The sequence below is a fragment of the Arabidopsis thaliana genome (genome assembly GCF_000001735.4).
Source record: "Arabidopsis thaliana chromosome 1 sequence".
NCBI classification, from domain to species: domain Eukaryota; kingdom Viridiplantae; phylum Streptophyta; class Magnoliopsida; order Brassicales; family Brassicaceae; genus Arabidopsis; species Arabidopsis thaliana.
This window is the reverse complement of record NC_003070.9, coordinates 14,886,596-14,907,851: the sequence shown is the minus strand read 5'-3', so window position 1 is coordinate 14,907,851 and position 21,256 is coordinate 14,886,596. Positions and strand designations below refer to the sequence as shown.

Here is a 21,256-nt window from a genome sequence, read left to right as displayed (position 1 = left end):
TCCTGTTTCTCTACTCTTTATCTCTTTACTTATGCAATATTATCATTTATCTGCGTTTATGTCTTTGAGCATGTTGTCTGAGTAGTGACTTAGAATTCTTAGGGATGGGATAGAGTAGTTGTGGAATCCGTAGTCTGTAGAATGGTTAAGTTTTAGAATTGATTGAATCCCTTTAGGACTAGTTGTGTTTACTGCTTATTTCTTTCTGATCAACTAGAATTCGATCCCAAGCATTCCCGCACCCAGAAGGTGTTCGATGGAATGATTGATCCACTAGTTCCTAAGATATGCGTCTCTATCCCAAGGGATTGGCCGTTTAGAGCGTTTATTGACTTTATCAGTCTGTTCTTATTGCCTGCATAGATAGATTCCGTTAATGGGAATTAGTCTGGGCTAGGTTTGCTTGAGGATTTCTATCACGGGAGTGAATTGATCTGTTGTTGAACCTGTTGTCTAGGGATAGCTTGATTGCGCTTGTTAACCATTCGAATAGGCTAGGATACCACTCTATTCAATTACCCCATCCTTAGGAATTTCTCTTCTATTTGATTTCTCTGTTTTATCGTTATCGCTTAATCGTTCTCATTGCCTGTTTCTTCGTTTTGCAATTACTCGACCAATTTACTCGACCACACCCAGTGTCTGGCAACAGACTGTGCAGTCGAGTACAGCTGTCTTGTTTCCTGTCTGTTACTCGACCACACCCAGTGTCTGGCAACAGACTGTGCAGTCGAGTATATCTGTTTCATATCCTGCCTGTTACTCGACCACACCCCACTTCTGGCATCAGCCTGTTGTGGTCGAGTGATTTTAGTAATTCTGTTATTGTTTCTGTTTTCTGCATGTTCACTTAGGACTGTTAGAAACCCCAAAACTGTTATTGCTTGGCTTGACTTAGTGACTTCTGATCACATCTTATCTGTTTGCATCACACTCATTTGGATTGACACCTAAAATACTACAATGACATGATTGGTGTTTTAGGATTAATTGACTAAAAACCTATTATCAATTTGGCGCCGTTGCCGGGGATAATTGCATAAAAACCTATTATTTGGATAATTGCATAAAAACTTACTATCAATTTGGCGCCGTTGCCAATTGGGTGTTTGTTTGCTATATTTGAGATTTCTGAATACTTAAGATCAAGTTCTTTTTCATTTTTTCTGAAAGTTACTAACTTTGTGTTTTTTCTGTTAGTCTGTTTTGATTCAGGTACTACGAATCACCAGCTTAACCAGTTGGTATTCGTTGTATGCAAACACGATCACGAGGAAATCAGAATCTCCTGTTCAACGATAACATCGACCATATTGCACGCCAACTCAGAACGCAGACAGAAACAGACACAATGGCTGCAGTTGTTGATGAGCAGGTGCAACCAAACAACATAGGTGCAGGCGATGCACCACGCAACCACAATCAGCGTAATGGCATCGTGCCTCCACCTGTGCAGAACAACAACTTTGAGATCAAGAGCGGTCTCATTGCCATGGTTCAGAGCAACAAGTCCCACGGCCTCCCTATGGAGGATCCACTCGATCACCTGGACGAGTTTGATAGGATCTGCAGCCTAACAAAGATCAATGGAGTTAGTGAGGATGGCTTCAAACTCAGATTGTTTCCATTCTCTCTTGGAGACAAAGCCCATCAGTGGGAAAAGTCGCTTCCTCAAGGCTCTATCACCTCCTGGAATGACTGCAAGAAAGCCTTCTTGGCTAAGTTTTTCTCAAACTCCAGGACTGCGAGACTAAGGAATGATATCTCCGGTTTCATACAGACAAATAATGAGACTTTCTGCGAAGCATGGGAGCGCTTCAAAGGTTATAAGACGCAATGTCCTCATCATGGTTTCTCCAAAGCTTCACTTCTCAGCACCCTCTACAGAGGTGTCCTTCTCAAGATCAGGATGCTTCTTGATACCGCTTCTAACGGAAACTTCCTCAACAAAGACGTTGAAGAGGGATGGGAGCTGGTAGAGAACTTGGCACAGTCGGATGGCAACTATAATGAAGATTATGACAGAAGTATCTGCACCAACTCTGATTCTGATGAAAAGCACCGTAGGGAAATGAAAGCCATGAATGACAAACTGGACAAGCTACTCCTTGTGCAACAGAAGCACATTCATTTTTTGGGTGAGGATGAGGCGTTCCAAGTTCAGGATGGGGAGACTCTGGAGTCAGAAGAGGTCAGCTATGTGCAGAACCAAGGAGGTTACAACAAAGGTTTTAACAACTTCAAGCAGAACCATCCCAATCTGTCTTACAGAAGTACAAACGCTGCAAACCCGCAGGACCAAGTCTACCCTTCACAGCAGCAGAATCAACCCAAGCCCTTTGTTCCATACAACCAAGGTCAAGGGTATGTTCCTAAGCAGCAGTACCAAGGCAACTATCAGCAGCAACTTCCACCACCTGGTTTCACACAGCAGCAACAATAACCAGCTTCAACAACTCCCAATTCAGACTTGAAGAACATGTTACAGTAGATTCTCCAAGGGCAAGCAACAGGAGCAATGGATTTGTCCAAAAGGATGGCAGAAATTCACAACAAGGTTGACTGCAGTTACAATGATATCAATATCAAGGTTGAAGCACTAACATCTAAGATCAGATACATAGAAGGCCAAACTGGGTCGACCTCAGCACCCAAATTTACAGGACCTTCCGGAAAATCAATGCCAAATTCAAAGGAGTATGCTCATGCTATCACACTTAGAAGCGATAAAGAATTACCCACAAAAGAGAGTCCGAACCAGAACACTTAGGACAGTGTGGAGCAAGATGGGGAGGATTTTTGTCAGAATGAAGATCCCGCTGAAAAAGCAATAGAAGAGCCTCTACTCGACCAACCTATTCGACCACTAGCTCCTGCAGCATCTCCTCGTGTTGAAAAACCAGCTGCCGCCAAAACCAAAGACAACGTCTTCGTTCCCCCACCTTACAAGCCCCCACTCCCATTTCCTGGTCGATTCAAGAAGGTCATGATACAGAAGTACAAAGCTCTCCTTGAGAAACAATTGAAAAATCTTGAAGTCACGATGCCTATTGTCGATTGTCTTGCACTTATACCAAACTCTAACAAATATGTGAAAGACATGATTACAGAGAGGATCAAAGAAGTCCAAGGAATGGTGGTGCTAAGTCATGAATGCAGTGCGATCATTCAGTAGAAGATCATTCCAAAAAAATTAGGAGATCCTGGTTCGTTCACCTTGCCTTGCGCTCTTGGTCCTTTAGCCTTCAGCAAGTGCCTCTGTGATCTAGGTGCATCTGTGAGTCTCATGCCTCTCTCTATGGCAAAGAAACTGGGCTTCAACAAGTACAAGCCCTGCAATATATCCTTGATCCTAGCTGACAGATCTGTTAGGATTCCCCATGGTCTGCTCGAAGACTTACCAATCATGATAGGCGTGGTCGAGGTACCTACAGACTTTGTGGTTTTAGAAATGGATGAAGAACCCAAAGACCCTTTGATACTGGGAAGACCATTTTTAGCTACAGTTGGAGCTATCATTGATGTTAAGAAGGGAAAGATTGATCTTAACCTCGGGAGAGATCTCAAGATGACCTTCGATATCACCAACACCATGAAGAAGCCTACAATAGAAGGAAATGTTTTCTGGATTGAAGAGATTTATATGTTAGCTGACAAAATGCTAGAAGAGCTAGGAGAAACAGATCATCTATAGAGTGCTCTAACAAAGGATAGCAAAGAAGGAGATTTACATTTGAAGACTTTGGGGTACCAGAAGCTTTTAGATGAACACAAAGCAGTTGAGAATCCTGAAGAATATGAAGATTTGGGTGAAAGAGCAAGGGGGGAATATGTACTCGACCACATCACTCGACCAACAGTCCATTCAGTGTGCTCGACCGAACTACTCGACCACAACCCCTCCCCTGAAGCCAACTTAGTATCCGATGACTGGTCTGAACTCAAGGCACCCAAAATAGATTTGAAACCGCTACCAAAAGGGCTAAGGTACGTTTTTCTTGGATTAAACTCTACTTATCCTGTCATAGTGAATGATGAGCTAACTGCTGATCAGTAAACCTGCTGATAACTGAGCTCAAGAAGTATAGGAAAGCTATAGGATATTCGTTAGATGATATTAAGGGGATTTCACCCACCTTGTGCACCCATAGAATCCATCTTGAAAATGAATCCTACTCTAGCATTGAACCTCAAAGGAGATTAAATCCAAACTTGAAAGAGGTTGTGAAAAAGGAGATACTTAAACTATTAGATGCTGGGGTTATCTACCCTATATCTGATAGCACTTGGGTATCTCCAGTTCACTGCGTTCCTAAAAAGGGAGGTATGACGGTTGTTAAAAATTCTAAAGATGAACTGATATCCACTGGGGCTATAACTGGACATAGGATGTGTATTGATTATAGAAAGTTAAATGCTGCCTCTAGAAAAGACCACTTCCCATTGCCCTTCATTGATCAAATGCTAGAAAGATTAGCAAACCATCCTTACTATTGCTTTTTGGATGGTTATAGCGGATTTTTTCAAATCCCTATTCACCCAAATGACCAAGAGAAAACTACTTTTACTTGTCCTTATGGGACCTTTGCTTACAAGCATATGCCTTTCGGTCTCTGTAATGCACCTGCTACTTTTCAGCGGTGTATGACTTCCATTTTCTCGGATTTGATAGAGGAGATGGTAGAGGTATTCATGGATGATTTTTTTGTGTATGGCTCTTCCTTCTCCTCGTGTTTGTTGAACCTATGTAGGGTACTCAAAAGATGTGAAGAGACAAACCTAGTGCTGAACTGGGAGAAATGCCAATTCATGGTTAGAGAAGGCATCGTTTTGGGGCACAAAATTTCTGAGGAGGGAATAGAGGTTGATAAAGCTAAGGTTGACGTGATGATGCAGTTACAGCCACCAAAGACTATCAAGGACATCAGAAGTTTTCTTAGACATGCAGGATTTTACAGAAGATTCATCAAGGATTTCTCCAAGTTGGCAAGACCGCTCACCAGACTGCTGTGCAAAGAAATCGAGTTTGCATTTGATGAAGAATGTTTGACAGCCTTTAAGTTAATCAAGGAAGATTTGGTCACTGCCCCAATAGTCCAAGCTCCAAACTGGGACTTCCCATTCGAGATCATGTGCGATGCTTCAAATTATGCAGTAGGAGCAGTTCTGGGCCAGCGGATTGATAAAAAGCTGCATGTGATCTACTACGCGAGCAGAACGATGGATGATGCACAGGTAAGGTATGCCACCACAGAGAAAGAACTGCTAGCTGTGATATTTGCATTCGAGAAATTTAGAAGCTACCTAGTGGGCTCTAAGGTGACAGTCTACACTGATCATCATGCTCTAAGGCATATATATGCGAAGAAGGATACCAAACCTAGGCTGTTGAGATGGATCTTATTGCTCCAAGAGTTTGACATGGAGATAGTTGATAAGAAGGGAATTGAAAACGGTGTAGCTGATCATCTGTCTAGGATGAGAATTGAAGACGAGGTCCCTATTAACGACTCCATGCCAGAAGAACAGCTAATGGCAATTCAGCAACTTAACGAAAGTGCTCAAATTCGGAAATCACTCGATCAAGTATGTGCAATTGAAGAAAAGCTTCCATGGTATGCTGATCACGTCAATTACCTTGTTAGTGGTGAAGAGCCCCCAAATCTGTCGAGCTATGAGAAGAAGAAGTTCTTCAAGGACATTAACCATTTCTACTGGGACGAACCTTATCTCTACACACTCTGCAAAGATAAGATCTTCAGGAGATGCGTCCCAGAAGACGAAATCGAAGGCATCCTACTACACTGCCATGGGTCTGCCTATGGTGGCCACTTTGCAACATTCAAGACAGTGTCAAATATCCTGCAAGCAGGTTTTTGGTGGCCAACAATGTTTAAGGATGCTCAGGAATTTATCTCGAAATGTGACTCATGTCAGAGAAGAGGAAACATCAGCAGAAGGAACGAGATGCCTCAGAATCCGATCTTAGAAGTTGAGATCTTTGACGTTTGGGGAATTGATTTTATGGGTCTGTTTCCTTCCTCTTACGGGAACAAGTACATACTGGTCGCAGTAGACTATGTATCAAATGGGTGGAAGCCATAGCCAACCCCACCAATGATGCTAGAGTTGTGCTAAAGCTGTTCAAGACAATTATCTTCCCTAGATTTGGAGTCCCGAGAGTTGTGATCAGTGACGGAGGGAAACATTTTATCAACAATGTTTTTAAGAACCTTTTGAAGAAGCATGGAGTAAAGCACAAGGTAGCCACTCCTTATTATCCATAGACGAGCGGGCAGGTGGAAATCTCCAACAGGGAGATAAAAGCAATTTTAGAGAAAACAGTGGGAATTACAAGGAAAGATTGGTCTGCTAAGCTCGATGACGCACTATGGGCTTACAGAACAGCCTTCACGACTCCTTTCAACCTCCTCTATGGAAAATCCTGTCATTTGCCTGTTGAACTCGAGTATAAAGCCATGTGGGCAGTTAAACTCCTGCACATTGACATTAAAACCACCAAGGAGAAGCGGTTGATCCAACTGAACGATCTCAACAAGATTCGCTTAGAAGCTTATGAGAGTTCCAAAATCTACAAGGAGCGAACCAAGTCTTTCCATGACAAGAAGATAGTCTCAAGAGATTTTAAGGTTGGTGATCAAGTGTTGCTGTTCAACTCTCGCCTGAGGCTTTTTCCAGGCAAGCTCAAGTCTAGATGGTCTGGTCCTTTCTCTGTTACTGCAGCCCGACCTTATGGTGCTATCACTCTAAGTGGAAAGAATGGAGACTTCACAGTCAATGGCCAGCGGCTCAAGAAATACATGATAGATCAGTTTATTCCAGAAGGAACTTCTGTTTCTTTGGAGGAGCCTATAAACGCCTAATGAGTATGAGGAGTCAAGCTAGAGACCTAAAACAAGCTCACTTGGGAGGAAGTCCCAAGCCTATCTTTGTACATATCTTTAATTTTCCTTGTTGTTTTTGATGCATCTTGTTAGTGTTTTCAGGAGATAAGTATGAAGAGCTGAGGGAAAAAGATTCTGGCTTTGAAGGAGCAGCAATATACTCGACCACAGAGCAATCAAAATAGACATTGTTCTGGCTTTCACCCCAGGAAATCACTCGACCACACCCTACAAGGGCCGAATGACGATGTGGTCGAGTATAGCGAATGATGCAGTCACTAATTCACTCGACCGCGGTGCTGGCCGCAGAAGAAGAAGAGAGGTCGAGTATCATCAGAGCGATGCTGGCCGCGACGAAGGAGCAGAGGTCGAGTACCCCCAGGGGGAAGCTGAGACACAACAAGGAGATTCTTCGATGGCCTGGGAGCAATCACAAGCAGCTATTGACGACCAACTCCGCTCCTTCTTCCACTGAGGTATGCACCTCACTCCACCATTGTAATATACCATCTCTTGTTTTTATTTTGTTTTTGTGATGTGTTTTGTCCTGAGTACTCTCTTCCAAATTTGGTCACTTAGTGGATTATGTGATTTAAGTTTGGGGGAGGGCTCAGGAAGTGTGTGTTGCATTGTATACAATCTTGAGTCTGCATTCATCTAAGGCATAGAAAAAACCAAAAAAATGAAAAATTTCAGAAAATGATTTCACAAAAATAGAGTGTTCATGTAGTTGCATTGCATTTAGGATCGAATCTAGAGTGTTTCGTTTAGGATTGTTGCATATGCATAGGGGATAATGATGAGATAGCCTTGTAAGCATTTTGGTTCACCAGATAAGCTCAGTGCCCTCGTTGTTAGTTGTCTGATGCGTAGTCATTGAAATTGAAGTAAAACTGCACCATGCCTAGATTGCTCTACTCAACCACACTGTTAGGATCTGATACCATTCCCTATCAATTTGAACTTGAATCTGATTTAGAATTATCATGTCTTGGCATCGAATTTGAACTCATGGATACCCTAAAATACTTGGATTTTCTTACTCATTTTGACCACTCTTGTTAATCCAAGTAGCTGACTCTCCTTATTAGAGCAGTTAACCCGAACCCAAACCTAAACTTTCTTTCAAGCCCTATATCACTTGTGAGTGTTTGTGAGGTCTTATTTCGATTGAGCTTGGTAGAAAGTGTTAGGTTCGTAATGACAGAGATAGTGTCTCATGTAGTTCTAGTTCGCGTTCTTCGGACTGGATAGGACTAGGTGGGCGCTTATATCATGGGTTGGGATGTGTTTAAAAGAAAAGGGTGAATTCATTGTTGATAAGGAAAGGGAAAGAATTCTAGGGGAAGTAAGCTAAAGAAGTTAGAAAATAATCTAGTAAAGGTTTTGGGAATGTTAAAGAAAGAATGAGGTTCTTGTTAGCTAAAGAAGAAGGGTTAAAAGCCTTTGGTTTTAAAGATTAAAAACAGGAACCTTAGTTGTTAAAGAAATCCAAATCCGCTAGATGTATCAGAGTGTTGAGAAAGCTTCTCCTAGAGTTAAGAGAAAAGAAAAGAATGATATGAAAAGGTTTTGAAAGATTCATGAGTGCGAAGGGTAGAGTTAAGTTGGGACTAGAGTTGAGATTACCATTAGAGCTTCATTGTTATACTCTGGGTAGATGGGATCTTATCTCTATATGCATAACTTGGGACTTACCTTTAGCATTCTACTAAAGCTCAATCATTCTTGAGAGATCCCCTGGTACTTAAGCCTATTCTGTAAGGGACCATCTTTGTCTCTTGACCTTCACCTTAGCCAAATGAGTTCATTGACGATGCATTGCTTGATTCACGTTCCAGAACTAATGAATGTTAAAGGGATTGGTAGATTTGAAAGCATGTGTAGGTCGAGTATAAGAGACAGATTGATTGATAACAAGGTATGGCTAACGTTTTTGAGTAAAATTCATTCATATCGCATCTTAGAACTACCAACTTGGACATTGATTTTATTTGCTCTATCATATCCTTTGGTTCTGAGTCCCCGCCTTCAAACCTCTCCTTCAACTATGTCTTCTTATTTGCTTGAGGGCAAGCAAAGACTAAGTTTGGGGGAGTTTATATGTCTATAATTTGCATGTTTTCAGTGTCCATTCATCATCGTTTTGAGTCCAGTTTCGTATCATTCATCACTGTTTTATATCATTTCTCATCATTCTTGCATACTTTGCATGATTAGGATAACTTTGCATACATATTGCATTTCTGAGTTGTTTTCAGGTGATTTGGAGCTGTTTGCGAGCAAATTGGAAGAAACGAGTCAGAACTAGAAGATATACTCGACCACCTGGTCGTGTGCATCCAGCACCATACTCGACCTCTTGGTCGAGTGACTTTGGAGCCATTCTTCCCTTCTACTCGACCCCCTGGTCGAGTGACTTTGGAGCCATTTTTCCCTTCTACTCGACCCCCTGGTCGAGTAACCTCAGCCCAAGCCACTCGATGACGTTACTCGACCCCCTGGACGAGTATCACTTCGCCACACCACCTGACAACACTTGGCCATTCACTCTACCACATTACTCGACCCCTTGGTCGAGTATCACTTCGCCACACCACTTGACCACACTCGACCATTCACTCTATCATTCTATGGGCCGGGCGATTAGGTTATTGGCCCGTCTACTATCATTTTATTTCGTTTTGTATAAATAGATGTCTTAGGGTTCTGTCTGGAGACATCTAGTCGACATTGAGTTTTTGCTTCAGTTTTATTTTTTGTTTTACTCTGCTACGCCGCTTTTGCTTCTACAACCTGTAATTCGAGATTTTTCCAAGTTATTCAGATTCCACATTTGATTTCATCTGTCATCCTGTTTCTCTACTATTTATCTCTTTACTTATGCAATATTATCATTTATCTGCGTTTATGTCTTTGAGCATGTTGTTTGAGTAGTGACTTAGAATTCTTAGGGATGGGATAAAGTAGTTGTGGAATCCGTACTCTGTAGAATGGTTAAGTTTTAGAATTGATTGAATCCCTTTACGACTAGTTGCGTTTACTGCTTATTTCTTTCTGATCAACTGGAATTCGATCCCAAGCATTCCCGCACCCAGAAGGTGTTCGATGGAATGCTTGATCCACTAGTTTCTAAGATATGCGTCTCTATCCCAATGGATTGGCCGTCTATGGTCAAAATGTGTAACAATCTAAAGGCTTTGACTAATTCGAACACTACAAGAATATTGGGTTTTAATAGCACTATAATATAGCGTTTATCTCAGTAATGCTATTGTTATGTAACCACTTTATTTTAAATAGCGTTTGTGTATAATGAAACGCTATGATATAATAAACTTTAAGTCACGTGTTTATTAATCAGGTTTTCAATAGCAGAAATTATTAAGAACGCTATGTTAAAGTTAGGCGGTAACCTAAAAAATTTAGATCCCGCACTTAGAAAATTTTCATTCTCTTTGGGATCGAAAAATCCCCAAATTTGCAGACCTAATTTTTTGCTCGATTTCTTCCCTCTCTATCAATTTGTCTCGATGTGTTTTCCCTCTCTAACAATTTTGCTCGATTGCAAACCTAATTCAATCTCAGTATTCTCTTCCAACCAAATCTAGCTCGCTCAGTCACGTTATCTCATCTCTGGCTCGATTTAGGAAGACGAGAAGACAATATCTAGCTCGCTCTGTCTCGTTCAATCTCAGTCACGTTCTTCACGTTCTTCATCTCCGGCTCGATTTAGGTATTTCACTCTTATCCTCTATTGTTATCAGATCTCCTACTCTATTCTTGTACATGCTTAACTGGGAATTCTCTTTGATAATTGTATACACCTTCCGTCGGAGTGTTTGTACCATGGATAAAGCTTGGGTCTGGTTACCAAGGTAAGACGTTGCTCTCGTTCTCTTTACTCTTTTTTAATCTCGTTCTCGGTCGGAAAAACTTTAAGTTTTCTAAAAGAATTTCGATTTTGATTGCTTACAGGAATTGCCTTGAGTATGAGGAAGGAGCGACTAAGTTTCTATTTGATTCAGCAAGCTGTTTGGGTAATGTATGAGATATGTTTTGCCCTTGTCTTGATTGCCGCAATATGGTTCATCCGTCAAATGAGAAAGTGTTAGAGCATCTAGTGATTAGAGGGATGGATATTAAGTATAAGAGAAGTAAGTGTTGGAGTAAACATGGGGATAGAAGTAACAATACTGCAGAACAGACGTCTGAATATGAGGCTTATGATTTGTTTAGGACAGCTTTTATGGCAAGTGAGGAGAAGCTACCATCACAGCAACATAATGTTGAAGAGTCAGAAACAATGGACAGTAAAGAAGAAGTTGAGTTCAGAAAGAAGTTAGAGGATGCAGAAACTCCATTGTATTTGACTTGTCTGAACTACACAAAGGTTAGCGCAATCATGGGACTTTATAGGATAAAGGTCAAGAGTGGTATGTCAGAGAATTTTTTTGATCTGCTTCTGACACTTGTTCATGATATGTTACCTGGAGGAAATGTGCTGCCTAAGTCTACAGATGAGATGAAGAGATTTCTGAAGATTTTTGGTTTTGGTTATGATTCCATTCATGCCTGCAGAAATAATTGTATACTCTATCGGAATCAATATGAGGACTTGGTGAGCTGCCCAAGATGTAGTGAATCACGATGGGAAAAAGACAAGGATACGGGTGAGAAGAAAAAAGGGATTCTAGCTAAAGTGTTGAGGTACTTTCCTATCAAAGACAGATTTAGGAGGATGTTTAGATCAAAACGGATGGCTGAGTCTTTGTGTTGGCATTTCACTAATGCTAGTGAAGACGGTACGCGGCATCCAGTAGACTCATTGACATGGGTTCATGTCAATGAGAAATGGCCAGAGTTTGCTGCAGATCCGAGGAATCTTAGACTAGGTCTTTCTACTGATGGGATGAATCCCTTTTCTATCCAAAACACCAAGTACAGCACATGGCATGTGCTCTTAGTCAATTACAATATGGCTCCAACTGAGTGTATGAAAGTAGAGAATATCATGCTAACAATGTTGATACCTGGACCAACCGCTCCAAGCAACAACATTGATGTATATCTACAGCCGCTGATAGATGACCTAAAAGACTTGTGGAATGAAGGTATGGTTGTTTATGACTCATTCAAGAAGGAGAGTTTCACTTTAAGAGCTATGCTGCTATGGAGTATCACTGATTATCCAGCATTAGGTACATTAGTTGGTTGTAAAGTGAAGGGCAAGCAAGCATGTAAAGTTTGTGGGAAGGATACACCTCATAGGTGGTTAAAGTTTAGCTGCAAGCATGTTTATATGGGCAACAGAAAGCGTTTGAGGCCTGCTCACCCTTACAGACGTAAGAAAGTGTGGTTTGACAATACAGTTGAGGTTGGTACTGCAAATAGAATTCAGAGTGGAGCAGAAATCTTTGAGTGCCTTAAAGACTTTAAGAATGAATTTGGTAGACCTTTAAAGAAGAAAGGCAAGAGAAAAAGGATTGAAGCAGATGATGATGATGATGACTTGAACGCAACTGATGAATATGCAGAACACGATGATCAATGGCGGTGGAAAAAGAGATCAATCTTATATGAGTTAGCTTACTGGAAGGTTAGTAGTCATTACCTAGAAGTTTTTAACTTATATTGAAATCTAATTACTAAAATGTCTTACTGACAATACTTTATGAACTTTAACTTGGCAGGATTTACCTGTGAGGCATAATATAGATGTCATGCATGTGGAAAAGAATGTCTCTGATGCACTATTATCACTTCTGATGCATAGTGTAAAATCCAAGGATGGTTTGAAAGCAAGAAAAGACTTAGAAGACATTGGGATTCGAAGCAACTTACACACAGAGAACCGTGGTAAGAGAACTTACTTGCCCCCAGCTGCATATTGGCTTTCTATGGAAGAGAAACGAAAGTACTACAGAAGGTTAGCAAAATTCAGAGGCCCGGATGGATATTGTGCCAACATATCCAACTGTGTGTCAGTAGATCCTCCCAACATTGGTAGTATGAAGTCACATGACCATCATGTACTACTACAGAATCTGTTACATGTGGCATTAAGAGGTTTACTGCCTAGAGGACCTCGGATTGCAGTGAATCGTATTTGCAATTACTTCAATAGGCTGTGCCAACGTGTAATAGATTCAGAGCAGCAGGTTACCTTGGAATCAAAGTTTGTTGAAACAATGTGCCAGTTGGAGAGATACTTTCCACCATCCCTTTTGGACATTATGTTTCATCTGCCAATTCATTTAGCAAGAGAAGCACGCTTGGGTGGCCCTGTACACTTCAGATGGATGTATCCGTTTGAGAGGTATGCTATTAGTATGATGTCTCTTTAAATTAGTATGATGTCTTTTTAAATTATGTCTATATTAACATTCTGTTTCCATTGTAGGTATATGAAGACCCTTAAGGCTTATGTGAAGAATTTTGCAAGACCAGAAGCTTGTATGGCTGAAGGCTATTTGGCTGGTGAATGCATATCATTTTGTTTGGAGTTTCTCAAGAAATCAGTTCCAGATCAGGAAACAATTACTAGCAATGAAGATGTTGAGACAGATGGTAATGTCTGTAAGAGCTGCTGTTTTTTACTCGAGTTTTTTAAGAAAAAGAACAATACTAACTCATTATGTCTGTAGGAACGAAGTGAAAATTTCAGAAAGCTGAGGAAGAATCAGATTCCTCACACAACAAGTCGAAAAGGAATGACTCGATTAGCTGATGAGATGGTATGCATTTAACTGATCTTGTTTCCCATTGTGTTTGATAGTTGTATTAACAATTTACTCATGATGAACTTGCAGAAAAAGAACAGTTCTGATCCAAGGAAAGTTACTAGAAGTAAGGTGTGGATAGCAGGACATACCCATTCTGATGGGAGACATGTGAGGGAAGAATTTGCAGAAACTATTGTAAGATTTGTATCTTCTTAAGGTTCATTTAAAATGGGACTTCTACTACGTGTGTATTGTTTTTGATTTCAGGAAATGATCAAGACAATTGATAGTGAAATGGACTCCACCACATCCACAGATAATGTTAGCGACGATGCTGTGAGTCAGGTACTAGGAAAAGACAGACCTGGAAGACTTAGAGGAATGGGCAGAGGCGCTACTGTTACCAAGTTGGCTTTCTTACAGACTAGAGACTCACATGTCCAGAAACTTGAAGCTACTCAAGCAGAATTACTTAGCAAGATTGAGAATTTGCAGAATGTGGTTAGTAACTTAGCTAGTAAAAAGGTAAACCTTTTCATCTGATCTTGTTTTCCATTGTGAACTCTTTTGTTCAATAAGACTAGATATTTAAAAACTTGTTTATTTCTCAGAGGCAGAATGACGAAGTCTCGATGTCTTATTTAAGCAATGTTAGCAAAGGAGGAATTAGGTGCCAGCTTTTAGATTGGTGTTCTAATGAAGAGGTGATAGTTGGTGAAGGAGAATTTTGTTCAAGTGAACAAACTTATAAGATTGGTTGATACCGTTAGGTCGTAATGCAGCTGCTGTACTTTTGAAGTCTGCATCAGTCATGAGTGCATCTGTCTGGAGACCTACTCCAACCATTTTCACACTTGGTGAAGCTGTAGGAAGTAAAATTGCATGGCCCGCTGACAAGATAATATTGGATGACGATATTGACTTGAAACAAGATAATGTGGGATCAGAGGTAAATTAGAATTCCTTCTATGTTCCTCTTGCAGTCATATTGATTAGATTACTAATATAGACTGTGGATTATATGCATGACTCATTAGCAAGCGGATGCTACCATTAGAAGAGTTCACATCTATCAATATTGGAATGGAGATGATGAATTGATTGTTGAAGGTTTATTGTTGTCAACTGATGGTGAAGAATTGGTAGACGGTAGACCTCTAGGACATGGTGCTGCAGCCATTAAGATCGTGTTGGTGGTTTAAACCTGGAGCTTATTTATGGAGACCAAATCCGCCAATCTCATTGATGAGGGATGCACTAAATGAGACCATCGCATGGCCTATTGATAGGTTACACCTACTTGATCTACCTACAGCACATGAATCAACCAAAAAAACACATTGAGTAAGTTTTTAATTAAGTTGGGAATATTAGAGTAGCTTCATGTTTAGATTAGAAAATGGGAATATTAGAGTAGCTTCATTGATGTGTTGATGTTGCTGTGATGTTGATGTTGCTGTGATGTTAATCTGATGAATTGTTTTAAATTTTTTGTTGTTAGAGTACTAGTACTCCCAGCACTGGTAATAGCAGCAAAGGTTCGAAACAGAAGTGCTTTCTATTCGATATTGATAACTCTGGGCAGAAAGTTGCAGTAGGTTGTGTGTCTTCAACTGATCCAGCAAAGAAGGTCCATCACGTCCCTTTAGGTTCCAACGCTAGCAAGGTCTGGGTAGAGGTTTCCAAGGTTGATGGTGCACGAGTGTGGAGGGTAAATTCCGAAGATACATTCATAGCTGATGCAGTAGGAACCACAGTTGCTTGGCCTAATAACAAGATTGTATTTGTGTGACAATATTTTTGGGTTTTTCAGGTAGTCTTAAGTACAATGAACTTCAAATCTTGGTGTGTATTGTGTAAACTAATGTTGTATGTGACAAATTCATAAGTATTTTCATTCAATATAATCGTCTTTCTATATATCGATTTCTCTAATTTGAATCAAATTTTGAATTTCGTTTCGAATCAATTATAGCAAGAAACAAAATTAAACCATTACATTTTTTGAAATGCTATATTAAAAATAAACATAACAATATAAAAATGTTGTTAATAATCTAATTATAACAATATGATTACGCTATTAAATAATATTTCATTGCATCGAGAAAACCGCTATTGTATATAATAATATAATAGAAGACATTATAAACGCTATCTAAAGTGTCGGACCTACGATGACCGGCGCAGAAATAGCGCATAACAAAACGCTATGAAATAGTTAGATAGCGTTAATCGGATGCTACCAAAAGCCAATATTTTTGTAGTGTAAGAGTTAAAGATGGATTAGGAGTGTTTAGACAACACTTATACCCATTTTCTACCAAAAGAGGCTAAAACCAACAAAAAATTGCTTAGAAGGAGTAAATAGCTTTGTTAGTGTTTCTATTGTCAAAATTTGTCAGAATCCAATGCATTTGACTAATTATAAGAGTTAGAGATAGAATAAGAGTGTTTAGGTAATACTTATAACCATTTTCTCCCAAAAGAGGCTAAAACCAACAAAATATTGCTTAGAAGCAGTAAAAAGTTTTGTTAGTGTTTTTATGGTCAAAATGTGTCACAATCTAATGTATTTGACTAATTATAAGAGTTAAAGATGGATAAGAAGAGTTTAGACAACACTTATATCAAGTTTCTCTCAAAAGAGGATAAAACAACAAAAAATTGCTTAAAATCAGTAAATGGCTTTGTTAGTTTTTCTATGATCAAAATGTGTCACAATCCAATGCATTTGACTAATTATAAGAGTTAGAGATAGATAAGGAGTGTTCATACAACACTTACACCTATTTTCTCCCAAAAAAGGTTTTAACCAACAAAAGATTGCTTAGAAGCAGTAAATAGCATTGTTAGTGTTTCTATGGTCAAAATGTATCACAATCCAATGCATTTGACTAATTATAAGTGTTAAAGATAGATTAGGAGTGTTTAAACAACACTTATACTCATTTTCTCCCAAAAGAGGCTAAAACCAACAAAAAATTGCTTAGAAGCAGTAAATAGCTTTGTTAGTGTTTATATGGTCAAAATGTATCACAATCCAAAGCCTTTGACTAATTATAAGAGTTAGAGATGGATTAAGAGTGTTTAGACAACACTTATACCCATTTTCTCCCAAAAGAGGTTAAAACCAACAAAAAATTGCTTAGAAGCAGTAAACACTTTTTTTAGTGTTTTTATGGTCAGAATGTGTCACAATCCAATGAATTTGACTAATTATAAGAGTTAAAGATGGATTAGGAGTGTTTAGACAACATTTAACCCCATTTTCTCCCAAAAGAGGCTAAAACCAACAAAAAATTGCTTACAAGCAGTAAATAGCTTTGTTAGTATTTCTATGGTCAAAATATGTTAAAATCCAAAGCCTTTGACTAATTATAAGAGTTACAGATGGATTAGGAGTGTTTAGACAACACTTATATCCGTTTTCTCCCAAAAGAGGCTAAAACCAACAAAAATTTCCTTAGAAGCACTCAATATATTTGTTAGTGTTTCAATTGTCAAACTGTGTCACAATCCAATGCCTTTGACTAATTATAAGAGTTAGAGATAGATTAGCAGTGTTTAGACAACACTTATACCAATTTTCTCCGAAAAAAAGCTATAACCAACAAAAATTTACTTACAAGCAGTAAATAGCTTTGTTAGTGTTTATATGGTCAAAATGTATTACAATCCAAAGCCTTTGACTAATTATAAGAGTTAGAGATGGATTAGGAGTGTTTAGACAACACTTATACCCATTTTACTCCAAAAGAGGCTAAAACCAACAAAAAATTGCTTAGAAGCAGAAAACACTTTTGTTAGTGTTTTTTATGGTCAGAATGTGTCACAATCCAATGCATTTGACTAATTATAAGAGTTAAAGATGGATTAGGAGTGTTTAGACAACACTTAAACCCATTTTCTCCCAAAAGAGGCTAAAACCAACAAAAAATTGCTTAGAAGCAGTAAATAGCTTTGTTAGTTTTTCTATGGTCAAAATATGTTACAATCCAAAGCCTTTGACTAATTATAAGAGTTAGAGATGGATTAGGAGTGTTTAGACAACAATTATATCCATTTTCTCCCAAAAGAGGCTAAAACCAACAAAAATTTGCTTAGAAGCACTCAATATATTTGTTAGTGTTTCAATTGTCAAACTGTGTCACAATCCAATGCATTTGACTAATTATAAGAGTTAGAGATAGATTAGCAGTGTTTAGACAACACTTATACCAATTTTCTCTGAAAAGAGGCTAAAACCAACAAAAATTTGCTTAGAAGCAGTAAATAGCTTTGTTAGTGTTTATATGGTCAAAATGTATCACAATCCAAAGCCTTTGACTAATTATAAGAGTTAGAGATAGATTAGGAGTGTTTAGACAACACTTATACCCATTTTCACCCAAAAGAGGCTAAAACCAACAAAAAATTGCTTAGAAGCAGAAAACACTTTTGTTAGTGTTTTTATGGTCAGAATGTGTCACAATCCAATGCATTTGACTAATTATAAGAGTTAAAGATGGATTAGGAGTATTTAGACAACACTTAAACCCATTTTCTCCCAAAAGAGGCTAAAACCAACAAAAAATTGCTTAGAAGCAGTAAATAGCTTTGTTAGTGTTTCTATGGTCAAAATGTGTCACAATCCAAAGCCTATGACTAATTCTAAGAGTTAGAGATGGATTAGGAGTGTTTAGACAACACCTATACCCATTTCCTCCCAAAAAAGGTTAAACCAATAAAAATATTGTTTAGAAGCAATAAATAACTTTGTTAGTGTTTTCATGGTCAAAATGTATCACGATCCAATGCATTTGACTAATTATATCAGTTAGAGATGGATTAGGAGTGTTTAGACAACACTTATAGCTACTTTGTCCCAAAAGAAGCTAAAACCAACAAAAAATTGCTTAGAAGTAGTAAATAACTTTGTTAGTATTTCTATGGTCAAAATGTGTTACAATCCAATGAATTTGACTAATTATAAGAGATAAAGATAGATTAGGAGTGTTTAGACAATACTTATATCAAGTTTCTCTCAAAAGAGGATAAAACCAACAAAAATTTGCTTTAGAATCTGTAAATTGCTTTATTAGTGTTTCTATAGTCAAAATGTGTCACAATCCAATGCATTGGACTAATTATAAGAGTGAAAGATGGATTAGGAGTGTTCATACAAAACTTACACCTATTTTCTTCCAAAAGAGGCTTAAACCAAGAAAGAATTCTTTAGAAGGAGTAAGCAGTTTCGTTGGTGTTTTATGGTCAAAATGTGTCACAATCCAATGCATTTTACTAATTATAAGAGTTAAAGATGGATTAGGAATGTTTGGACAACACTTATACCCATTCTATCCCAAAAGAGGGTAAAACCAAGAAAAAATTGCTTAGAAGCAGTAAATAGCTTTGTTCGTGGTTCTATGGTCAAAATGTGTCACAGTCCAATGCATTTGACTAATTATAAGAGTTAGAGATGGATTAGGAGTGTTTAGACAACACTTATACCCATTTTCTCCCAAAAGAGGATAAAACCAATAAAAAATTGTTAGAAGCAGTAAATAGCTTTGTTTGTGTTTCTATGGTCAAAATGTGTCACCATCCAATGCATTTGACTAATTATAAGAGTTAGAGATGGATTAGGAGTGGTTAAACAACACTTATACCCATTTTATCCCAAAAGAGGCTAAAACCAACAAAAAATTGCTTTCAAACAGTAAACAGTTTTTTTAGTGTTTTTATGGTCAAAATGTGTCACAATCCAATGCATTTGACTAATTATAAGAGTTAGAGATGGATTAGGACTGTTTAGAAAACACTTATACCCATTTTCTCCCAAAAAAAGCTAAAACCAACAAAAAATTGTTTAGAAGCAGTAATTAGGTTTGTTAGTGTTTCGATGGTCAAAATAAGTCACAATCCAAATCCTTTGACTAATTATAAGAGTTATAGATGGATTAGGAGTGTTTTAGACAACACTTATACCCATTTTCTCTCATAAGAGGCTAAAACCAATAAAAAAATTGCTTAGAAGCAATAAATAACTTTTTAAGTGTTTTCATGGTCAAAATGTATCACGATCCAATGCATTTGACTAATTATATAAGTTAGAGATGGATTAGGAGTGTTTAGACAACACTTATAGCCATTTTGTCCCAAAAGAAGCTAAAACCAACAAAAAATTGCTTAGAAGCAGTCAATAGATTTGTTAGTGTTTCTATGGTCAAAATATGTCACAATCCAATGAATTTGACTAATTATAAGAGATAAAGATAGATTAGGAGTGTTTAGACAACACTTATATCAAGTTTCTCTCAAAAGAGGATAAAACCAACAAAAAGTTGCTTTAGAATAAGTAAATGGCTTTGTTAGTATTTCTATGGTCAAAATGTTTCACAATCCAATTCATTTGACTAATTATAACAGTTAGAGATGGATTCGGAGTGTTCATACAACACTTACATCTATTTTCTCCCAAAAGAGGCTTAAACCAACAAAAAATTGCTTAGAAGCAGTAAGAAGTTTTGTTAGTGTTTTTATAGTCAAAATGTGTCACAATCCAATGTATTTGACTAAATATAAGAGTTAAAGATAGATTATGAGTGTTTAGACAATACTTATACCCATTTTCTCTCAAAAGAGGCTAAAACCAATAAAAAATTGCTTAGAAGCATTAAACAGTTTTGTTAGTGTTTTTATGGTCAAAATGTGTCACAGTCCAATGCATTTGACTAATTATAAGAGTTAAAGATGGATAAGAAGTGTTTAGACAACACTTATACCCATTTTCTCCCAAAAGAGGATAAAACCAACAAAAAATTGCTTTAGAAGCAGTAAACAACTTTGTTAGTATTTTTATGGTCAAAATGTGTCACAATCCAATGCATTTGACTAATTATAAGAGTTAAAGATGGATTCGGAGTGTTCATACAACACTTATACCTATTCTATCCCAAAAGAGGCTTAAACCAACAAAAAATTGCTTAGAAGCAGTATATAGCTTTGTTAGTATTTCTATGGTCAAAATGTTTCACAATCCAATGCATTTGACTAATTATAAGAGTTAGAGATGGATTCGGAGTGTTCATACAACACTTATACCTATTCTATCCCAAAAGAGGCTTAAACCAACAAAAAATTGCTTAGAATCAGTATAACGCTTTGTTTGTGGTTCTATGGTCACAATGTGTCACAATCCAAAGCCTTTGACAAATTATAAGAGTTAAAGATAGATTAGGAGTGTTTAGACAACACTTATACCCATTTTCTCCCAAAAGAGGATAAAACCAACAAAAAATTGCTTTAGAATCAGTAAATGGCTTTGTTAGTATTTCTATGGTCAAAATGTGTCACAATCCTATGCATTTGACTAATTATAAGAGTTAGAGATGGATTAAGAGTGTTTAGACAACACTTATACCCATTTTCTTCCAAAAGAGTATAAAACCAACAAAAAATTGCTTTCAAACAATAAACAGATTTTTTAGTGTTTGTATGGTCAAAATGTGTCACAATCTAATGCATTTGACTAATTATAAGAGTTAGAGATGGATTAGGACTGTTTAGAAAACACTTATACCCATTTTCTCCCAAAAGAGGCTAAAACCAACAAAAAATTGTTTAGAAGCAGTAAATAGGTTT

The 21,256-nt window shown here is 38.0% G+C and overlaps 2 pseudogenes across 2 annotated transcripts; both read left to right on the top strand.

The window, feature by feature from the left end:
• Positions 1 to 1,255: 1,255 nt before the first annotated feature.
• Positions 1,256 to 8,014, top strand: AT1G40077 (annotated as a pseudogene; the record flags this gene model as incomplete). Its single annotated transcript has 1 exon — positions 1,256 to 8,014.
• A 2,951-nt stretch (positions 8,015 to 10,965) lies between these two features.
• AT1G40075 lies at positions 10,966 to 15,416 on the top strand (annotated as a pseudogene; the record flags this gene model as incomplete). Its single annotated transcript has 1 exon — positions 10,966 to 15,416.
• Positions 15,417 to 21,256: the final 5,840 nt, after the last annotated feature.